The sequence below is a fragment of the Diorhabda carinulata genome, chromosome X, assembly GCF_026250575.1.
Source record: "Diorhabda carinulata isolate Delta chromosome X, icDioCari1.1, whole genome shotgun sequence".
Classification (NCBI taxonomy): domain Eukaryota; kingdom Metazoa; phylum Arthropoda; class Insecta; order Coleoptera; family Chrysomelidae; genus Diorhabda; species Diorhabda carinulata.
Window position 1 is genome coordinate 10,291,409 of NC_079472.1, and position 10,247 is coordinate 10,301,655.

General features: G+C 32.1%; 1 protein-coding gene across 2 annotated transcripts in view; it reads right to left on the reverse strand.

Annotated features, from left to right (window-relative positions):
- The window catches only part of LOC130901862 (potassium channel subfamily K member 18), a 228,418-nt gene extending 219,109 nt beyond the window's left edge, over window positions 1–9,309 (reverse strand). For both annotated transcript variants that reach the window (XM_057813500.1, XM_057813499.1), the window contains exon 1: window positions 9,045–9,309. The gene's annotated coding sequence lies outside the window, so the exon portion shown is untranslated. The remainder of the gene's footprint in view (window positions 1–9,044) is intronic.
- Between the last annotated feature and the right edge of the window lie 938 nt (window positions 9,310–10,247).

Genomic DNA, 10,247 nt, shown 5'->3' on the forward strand with positions numbered 1-10,247 from the left:
AAATACCCCCAAATAAAGTTTATTTTTTGTAAGAGCTGTTGTAACCGTAATAAACAGATGTATCTCCATATCTTATTCAGGATTGTAACTGAATATACAAAAGACGAAGTTTTATTTCACAGACATTCTCTTTTCACTATTGAAGAGTGATGGTGTCTCTAAAAGGATCGGTTCTTTTGTAACTTTTATGAAAATAAATATCCACACATATTCTTCAATTTCTTCTGTATGATATTTCTTTCTTCTATTTGCTGTTAATCTTGGTTTCCTCATACGCGAAACGATAATATTTCAAGGAAACTGAATTAGAACTTGGTCCCTTGTAATAAATTATCATATTCCATTAATTCGTTAGAATGGAAAGTTCACTTAAATCTATTTTCGCAGCACCAATTAAATGCAACTTTTTGTTAAGTATTTGCATTTCATTCTCTCTCAATTTAGCCAATTTCTAGACTGCCAATAAGTCCTCAGACGTTCTGTTGTCAAGTTTATCAATGCAGAAACTTTACACCAAAATAGAATTAAATAATTTTTGAGACCTTTTCTCGAAACCTACAAAGTTTACAATGGAAACTGAAAAAGAAACTTTTACATTTGAGTTCTCGGAACACTAGGAATTTTCGTATTATTATTAACTTTCTTAATAGTATTTTTTCAGATTTGTTCTCTTATGTTAAATCAAAACTTATCACCACATAATATAATTTTCTAGTATATTTCACAAATAACACATTTCTTAATTGAAAAATAAGAAGAGAAGAAATGTCCACGAAGCTTTCGAAAGTTTGGGAAATAGAAAATAGCCGGGCTAGAATTGATGGTGGAATTTTGAAGAACGGGAAACAAAAACTTTTTAAAACTTTCATACGAATATATAATATAATTGTTGAAAACTTTTCTGAATATGCAACACATAGAGGCTTGCTAGATACGTATAATACATTGTATATATTTGTAATTAAAAATCGAAATTAATTTACCGAATTTAACACTAGGAATTGAAACTTTCAGAGTATTATCCCATTTTCTTTTCAAAATGTATTAAATAGGTTATTTTGGCTATTTACTTCCTACATATACGAGGTGTTCCGGGACCACCAATCGTTTCTGAGTTATAGGCCTTCAAAATTGCGAAACTAGAACTGTACAATCCGTAGATAGCAAAATTGAATTTTTCTATCGATTTCTTAACAAAAAGAACTTTTGGTATAACTCGAAAAATTTATGGTTTAGAGATATGTAGATTTTTAGATCGTTGAGCATGTCAAGAAAACCGTTCGCCATAAAGAGATATTCTGAGGAAAATTATCATAAATTATCATTTATTGAAACTTTTCACAAGTGGTATTGAAACATAATCAAACGTTCCTAATTAAACTGAATATTGCGGAACATCGTGTTACTTATATAAGGAAAAAATTAAACTGTAGAAAAATTTAGTTGATTAGCCTACAACTTATCAAATAAAAACAAAAAAAAAACTATAATAAATGTTCGAAGTGGGCACCTTGTAATTTTACACACTTCCGGAGTCTATGGAGGATATTTCTTTGAAATTGGAAGAGCATTCCAAGATTCTGTGTCTCAAAGGAAGTTTATTCTATCGATTATTTCATTCCTTTTGTTTACCGATATTGTATATACCAAGCTTTTGAGATATCCCCAAAAAAATGCATCCATTTTATTAAATTCAGTGGAACGTCGTGCCCATGCAAATGGATCTCCCCGACCAATCCACCTACTAGGAAAAATATTATTGAAATGATTTTTCACATCATTTAGTAAGTTGGGAGGAGCTCCATCGTGCATGAACCACATGTCTCTGCGATTGTTCAGAGGAATATCACATAATATAGTTGGGAAATCATTTTGGAGAAATTCTAAGTATCACTGACTATTCAGGTTATTAAAAAAATATATGGAAATACTAATTAACACAAAACCGATGTTGCATCTTTGTTTTAATTGTACCGTGAGGATTTTCATCTGCTCATAAATGTAAATTATCAACTAGTTGTTTATCTAGAAACCAACGAGCGAAGGCTAGTCTTTCTGGATAATCCTCTACTTCCATGACATGCGCTTTCTGTGAAAGGGATAAAGAAGTTGCTTCTAGAGTCGTTGATATGTTAAATTGTAGTAACATTTTGCGTAGGCTAGTTGTAGGATCAGCATTACCTGCATCTAATGCATTTTGCTCAAAAGCTGGTGTTGTATATGTAGTTCGTTGATAAGCTTCGCCAAAGTTTTTGGTAGGATACTTTCTAAAATATCATTTTATAAAAAATAATAGAAACTAATTTATATAGACAAACCTGTTTCCTGAAAGCTACAATTAACCCATAACAAAAGTTCTAAAATCGGGTATAATTCTGCCCGGAAAGCGTTCAGTACAGAACCTTCTGGCTTCTAACAAGTTACCAGAAGTCAAACCATACATTAAATGCATGTGGGCATATTGAAGGTGAATTCTACCATATTAAAACTTCATATACGATGTGATAATTATAGATGACAGAGTTTAAAAAGATTGTCAGCAAACTTATACCAAGTCGCTTACAATGTTCAATTAAATATCACGTAGTAACTTATTCAAACAGTGGTCTATTAGATGAAAATCAATTAATAACATCTTTCAAGTTTTTTCTCCTGCTAGTAACACGATCTTCGATAGTATTTGGTATATCTATTTATTCATTAATTCTCCAAGAAATATTTGATTGTGTTTCAATATCTCGTTTAAGTATTTTCAATGAATAATTACAATTTATGATAATTTCGTTCAGAATGTCTCTTCATGGTAAACGGTTTCCTTCTGCATGTGCATGCAGAAAAGAGAAGAGCTTCAACTAAAATATAGAAAATTGTACTCTCTGAAACTCCGAAACTCTCTATAATAAGCAAATGCTTTATAAGCAGATACTTGAGCCAGTATGGATTCATGGTATCTTAGTATGGGAATGCACTTAAGCAAGCAGCTTAGCAATCATCCAAAGATCCCAAAATAAAGTATTTTGGAACATAGTAGATTCCCCTCGTTACATTTGCAATAGTGACCTCCATAGAGAACTAGAAATGGTCATGAAGAGACACTCCCATCAGCATATCGATGTCTTGATTATCCATCTTCTTGAGAATATTGGGTTAGAGAAATGATTCAAAAGTATCAAGCCTTTTAAGTTAGTTTAGTGTTTTTAGTGCGAAAGCAGAGTTTGTTTGTGAGCATTAAAATTCAGTTCAATACGTTCTACAGAGCCTCAGGCCTATTAGATTAATTTAGAACTGAATTGCACATTGTTCACTGTTCACCAGATTGTAATATACTAAATGCCTTTAGGGGTGTTTGATTGAGAAAAAACTTTCTATATTGAGATATAGTACAGCAAACTCAATAAGGGACACAAATGGAAGCTGGTATTTTTTTTAATTCGATTTATGACAAAACAAAATGAACTTCTCAATTATATCAACAGTTAATTTTTTCTGGTATCATATTGAAAGGGGTTTTTCAAAATAAAGTATAACTACCATACCTACAAGTCAGTCGGCAGCTCAAACGATTTATTCTACTTCATAAATATAAAGAATAATAAAAAACATTAAAGAGGAAAAGCATATTAGTTGACTCCATTAGTATAAAGCTTCCTTATTAATATTCCGAATGCAAAGAACGAGCTCCAACAACATTTAAAATTTATTTAAGAATTTCGTGCTTTTATTTAGTTTTAATTGTAGATATATTACACAGACGTAAAGAATCATCTAATTCATTACAAGAAGTAGTTAATGCTTCTATTCTTATAAATACAGAGTGTTTTATGTATGTAATGTCTCAATAATCTCCGAAACGGCTTTTTTATTTCTATTTTTTAAATTTTTGTGCGCAATGGTCTTGTGATACGGCTGGTATTATAGTTACTTTGTTAGTTCAAATGGATTTTTTTATCTTTTCGAAATCCTTAAGAAATACTTATTATATATGGTGCAGAACACCTACAACAACTAAATCAAATCTGCGAATATTTGTGACGTGTAAGAAGTAGATCCACATTACGAATTTTACAAAATATACAGTAAAGGCGATTACAACGAATGCTCAAAATTTGTCCATTTACTTCAATACAACAAGCCATGCGATTTTTAAAATTTTTCAATACATTTTGAAACATCCCTGACTGCTTGCTCAATTCTTCTTATCAGTGTGGTGATCCTATTTTTTAATTCCTGTATATTGGTAGGTTTTGTTTTATAAACGATGTTTTCTGAGTGATTTTACAAGAAATAGTCTAAAGGATTCATGTCGGGTGATAGCAAGGGTCATTCGATAGAACAACGCCTTCCAATCCATCTTCTGGGAAACACTTTTTTATGTATTGCCTCACCACACACGCATAGTGAGGTGGGGCACCATCTTGTTGTAGCCAAATATTGTCGTTTGGGTTATTGTTATTGTCTGAAAATTTCTAATAATGAAGTTTTTTTTAAATGAAATTGACAATACTTGGAAATATTCGAGCCAACTCAGGTATAATACTATTTTTCAATAAATCTAAATACACCGGACCTTTTAAATTACCCTCAATGAAAAAGGAATCAACTAGTTTGTACAAAAAGTAACCTGGTCGCAAAATATAACATTACGTTTCGTTAAACTTAGTAGATCTTGTTATGGAATTTCGGTTAGGATATAAATTATTATTCCACGTTTCTCGTTGACTTCTGCGTCTATCAATTCGTTCTTTTTCAGATGAACGATCCATCATTACTTACAATAAACAATACTACAACAATAATAATTTATTGAAACATCAAATTTGTTATTGTAGCCACCTAAATATATTATTTTAATTTCAGTGGAGATAACGCAAATGTAGCTATAACCCGAAATTATGGCATTTAGTTATAGGGATGTATTTATTAAGGATTTCAAAAAGCGAAAAATATACAGGTCGATCCATTTGAAATAACAAAGTTCATTATGTTTCCGGGAAAAGGGAAGGTTTTAATATGAATTTATCTCAATAGAGACAGTATGATTCAATAATTCATCCTCATTGGATATAAACTTGAAATTTCAAGATCTTAAATAAAAATTTTTCTGTTCATAATCTTGTTGAAAATATGTAAATATTGATAATAATAACGAAAACGCTCGCTAGATATACATGAATAAATGAATAGATTTGTTTAATGATCAGCTTTCTGTACAAGCTATTTCTAATAATAATTTTTAGGGTGCTATTGGAAATAGTTCATTAATATTGAAGTACGTGTATGAATTTTCATCAATTAGTTCCTCAAATCATGGAAATGAGCCAATACAAAACCGAACTGCATCCATAATATCGATAGAATTAATAATTAATTAAATCCCCAGATAACATATAAAGAGAAAAATTTTAAAAACTATGTAATCATGTTGTAGGAAAGTTACATAAAAAAACAATAAGAGCTAGGTACGAGAGTTGCTACTTAAGTTTTGAGATAGATGAAGATAAACAAATATAATATGGTCATTGCTTAATTGTAGAAGCATTTTTTCCATTCTGATTGAGGTACCTCGAAAACATGTTATTTAAACGCATTAACCGTTTCTTGCTCACAATTTATTTTCGATCTGCTAGAATAATACCAAATAAGGACTGTACGGTGGATAATCTATCAATTTGATCTTTTGACTGTTCAAAAACGTTTTTGTTTGAACTGATGTGTGAGAGCTCACATTGTAGTGGTGGAGAATGGTTTCCTTGATTTTTTCGGACACTTCTGGAAAACATATATTGGTATACCATTCAGAATTGATCGTTCTACGTTGTTCTAATCGAACGGAGGTGTTAAGGTGTACGATATTTCCCAAATTGGATTTTGCTCTTCAAACGCTCCTCAAATTTTCAAAGTGAGTCAAAGCCAATTGCTTTTCGATCGCGCATCAAAGTGTTTCGCCTTCAGTATTGCTCACAGTGTATACGTGCACATGTGTTTCGCGCGAAAAATGGTTCAGGCTGCACTCGGGGTCATTGTTTCGCACAAACTGACGATTTTCGCGAAACAGTTTCGGGAAATAATTTCGCGTAGTGGCAATCCGGCTTAAATCATAATTCTCTTCCTATATAAATAACATGGGATTTTTGCTCTTAAAAAAATTACGGGCACGGGTAACTCAAAAACATTTTGAAACACAAATAACTCGAAAACTAAGTCGAAAATTGTATAAAATTACCAGAATAGAAAATAGCGATCTTTACCATCATGATGCATTTTGATTTTTTGAAAATGAAGTAGTTTTCCAAGAGTTGAAGCAGTCCATGGTCGCCGGAACGTGAATTGGCTTGAATTCGCAGTGGCAGGAATTCGTGAGCGGATGCTCCGGCTTTCGACGTTAAAGGAGATTTACTCAAAAATAGTGGCTCCAACGAAAAAATATCTTCAGACCTTTTTTGTAGAAAATTTTATGCTCAACACTTTTTGTTTGGGCACTTTCGAATTCCTCGTATTTTTCGAGTTATTCGGGTTTCAACATTTTTTTGAGATTCAAGTCCCAAAATTTCAAAAATCCGTGTCTGTAATTTTGTTAAAAGCTGCTAGACTTATTCACTATCCCCGAAAACTCCCAGAATCTAGAAAATCAAAACCGCCCAATTTGCATGTACTATCTTAAAAATTGTAAATCTAAATTTGGAAATAATACTGCACAAGACATCGCAAACTAAAAAAGTACTTGGATAAATACTAAAAATAAACAAATATCCAATAGATTTTTTAGATGTGTATAAATAATGGTTATAGACTGGAATAACATGAAGTTCTCTTAGATTGCTCACAAATGGCGTTAGATTACAAAACGAATAAATTTGAAACGTGATTGCGTTTAGCTTTTTATTTAATTGCCTTAAATTCACAATTTTTTTAAAAAACATATGTAGAAGTACGTAAATATACGGCCTATTGTAGTTACTCCATATTTTTCTTGCAAACAAAAAGCCAAATGATGAATTTAACTATGAATACAAATTTTTCGTTGAATAACTTTTAAACGGTGAATTTTAACAAAAAAAGCATTCAGATCTTTTTTGTAGAACATTAAATTTCCTACAATAAAAAGCTTCCAAGTATTTTTAGCTACACTTGTTTCAGTGGAAAAAAATTAACTACAAAAAGTACAAAAATCTCATGTTATTATTATATTTTAGGTCATAACCTACAATTTGAGTGGCGTTTGCAGAACAAAATCCAATTTGGGAAGTAACCCAATAACCCTAGTATGCATAGATCCATGTGCCTGTCACGATCTTATACACGTCTTTTCAAGCAGCGTGATTGAGTGATTATCAAATTATGAGGTATCCAACGCGAACAAATATTTTTGACAGCCAGATGTTAATGAAATATAGAATGTAAGCGAGTGGAACTAATGCCCAAGTATGTCTCAATCTCACGGTATGTCACATAACGATATTGCAAAAACAGTTTACGCACAGCGTCGATATTTTCAGGCACAACAACCGATTTTGGACGACATTTACAAAATTTATGTTGTAGCACGATTCAATTTGGAAAACCAGCAAAAAACGATGTCTCGAGATGGCTTCTCCATCAGATAGATTTCTACTCTATCGGCTACTTTATCTCTTATGAATAAAATCGGTTTCCAATGTTCGCTTTGTTTATTAAATAATTATACAAATAGAAAGTCTTCATATTCGAAGTATAGTTCATCGTATTCTATACTTTTAAGCCATTATTGTCGGAAATTTGAACGACCTTCACAAAATCCATTCTGTAGCGGAGTGCGACCACGATTGAATTCGGAATCTCAATGAAGCATGTCCGCTCGAGTTGGTGCTTCATTACCAAAACTCGAAACGAATTGACCGGCACACTGCTGTTGTTTTAATCCACGTCGCAAGTCGTAGAAAATCATCGCAAAATTCCTTTTATTGACCAAGATGAATGTTTCAAGTATCTGTAAACAGCTCGAATAGCACTCGTTGTGTATGATAACACGTTCTTTGTTGTCATACATCAAATATGTCAAACTTTATGATGGTAATGTCAGATTTGACTTATTTACATTAGTGTTGCCATATCTCAAAACTTGAGTAGCAACCCACGTATTAAATGTTGAATAATGTTTTAGTTACTGGAAAGAAAATTCACTCTATCAGTATACAGGGAGTTTCACGATTTGATGCATATAATTCGACAGTAAAGTAGATGAAGTGAAAATAATGCTGTGACATAAGAAAAATCTCATACGATCGTGTTCATGTCACATTATTTTCACGTCATTTACTCACTACCGAATGTTTTGCATCACGTCCCAGAACGCCCTGTATAATAAATTACAATTATATATATCAACAACTCCTGGAATAGAGATTCAACTATTGGGATGTACCAATGAAATAAACATCTAAATAATTCAGAGATTATGCTTAACAGCATCGTTAATATGCCCTTGTTCTTTCGATCTCCATCGGGACCTGGAAATATATATGTAACCACTAAATGTACCAAGAATCACGAACAGCGGCTCTCAAAACATGTGAACATCGAGGCAATGCAGCTCCAACACTCACCCTTAGTGTAAGATTAGAGCAAAATACGAGATCCCGCATATTATCATTAATTGTAATAATTGTAATAAAATTCAAGGAGCTTCTACTTTACTTTCAAAACAAAATGATTAGATTAGAATTTTAGAGTATCCCTCAAGGTTTTTTTAAGAGAAAATCTTGTTGTGAGGGCAATTTAATCATAATTTAGAATTTTTATCAATATTTCACTCAATTATTATAGAAAAAATGGTTCAAATAACATGTTATAAATAATCTGAAGATTATAATCATTTCAATGTTCTCTACCGGTTTTATGACTTTTACTGTGCTATGTAACTATAATTTTTCACCCTTACTTCTGGTATAATTCAATGTTTTCCTGTAATTTGAGGAGTATTATAACATTTTCTAAATTTGTCTTCATTATATCGGTAATTGGATAAAGTTTATAAACATATTGATATATTAGTAAAGATTCCTAACCTCTAAAAATGTCCCTTGAGAGTTTTCTTCCACTTTTCGACTAGCTTATCAAAAACTCGCAAAGAAATCCACCATGTTAACTGCAATTCATCAATAAATACACAAATCACTAATTCAAAACCATAAAAATAGGTCATATAGCACTGCCCACTTTCGCAAGCGTCGGGAAATTCGGTAAATCGGAAAAACCGGTTTCCTATATAAAAACCACGTGACGAGACGCGTTTTCGTCAATGTCCTGAACCCGACTCGGGCGTAAGCGGACGCGAAACTAAGAAAAAAGGGAGGGGATGTGCGCGATAGTGGGGGCGATAGGATTTTCCCGGTGGTGGGGTATTTAGATCGATTTTATATATAGAGAAAACAGTTCTTACATAAAGACAGAGTTTGTTTTCCTAGGAATCTCTGATTATTTTTCACCTTAGACGATATTAAGTACATGTATTTATTTACTTTTGCATCTGTGATTATCATTCTAAATAATAATCAATAAAATAACATAACAAAATATATTTAGTATAACTAAGAACAAATGTCACACACACAAGACTTAAAACAGGTATTGTCAGTTTTAATTCTAATGAAGAAACTAGTTTTCGTTGGTGTTTTTTGTTTTCAAAAAAATCAATTGAAGAAAGCGAGGTAAAGATATGTTAATATTATAATGGAATATAGAGTGAAATGTGATTGGGTATCTTCTTCTAAAGGTGGTAATATTAACACGGATGATGCTAAACATCCTGGTCCGTCATTCGCCAAAACCACTCCTGATTGAGTAAAAGTACTGAGATAGGTATAATGAAGTGAATATTTGAACCAAAAATGAGCCAAAACCGGAAGAAATACGTCAAGTCGGTTGAAATAACGGTGAAACTTATCGTTTTTATTCACCATCATACTATGATTCGTTATGAATCTTCCAGAGGTCAAAAAAATAATACTTGATCATTCTAAGGCATTTACCCGAAACAATTTATTGTTTTTTCATTCCTACATAGAGCCGTGACATGTCAACATCGAAACTAAAAAATTTGCTTCAGGGATCGCGCCATGAGGCCTGTGAAATATTGAAAAGTAATTACCTCAAGTACTGACAGCAATTCCAGGTGGATACCGTCGTATTGGCTCAAAATGAGACTAATTTTTGGGCGATAATAAAATCTTTTTAAAAAATTATCCTCGTAAGCTGTAAATCTCATTCCA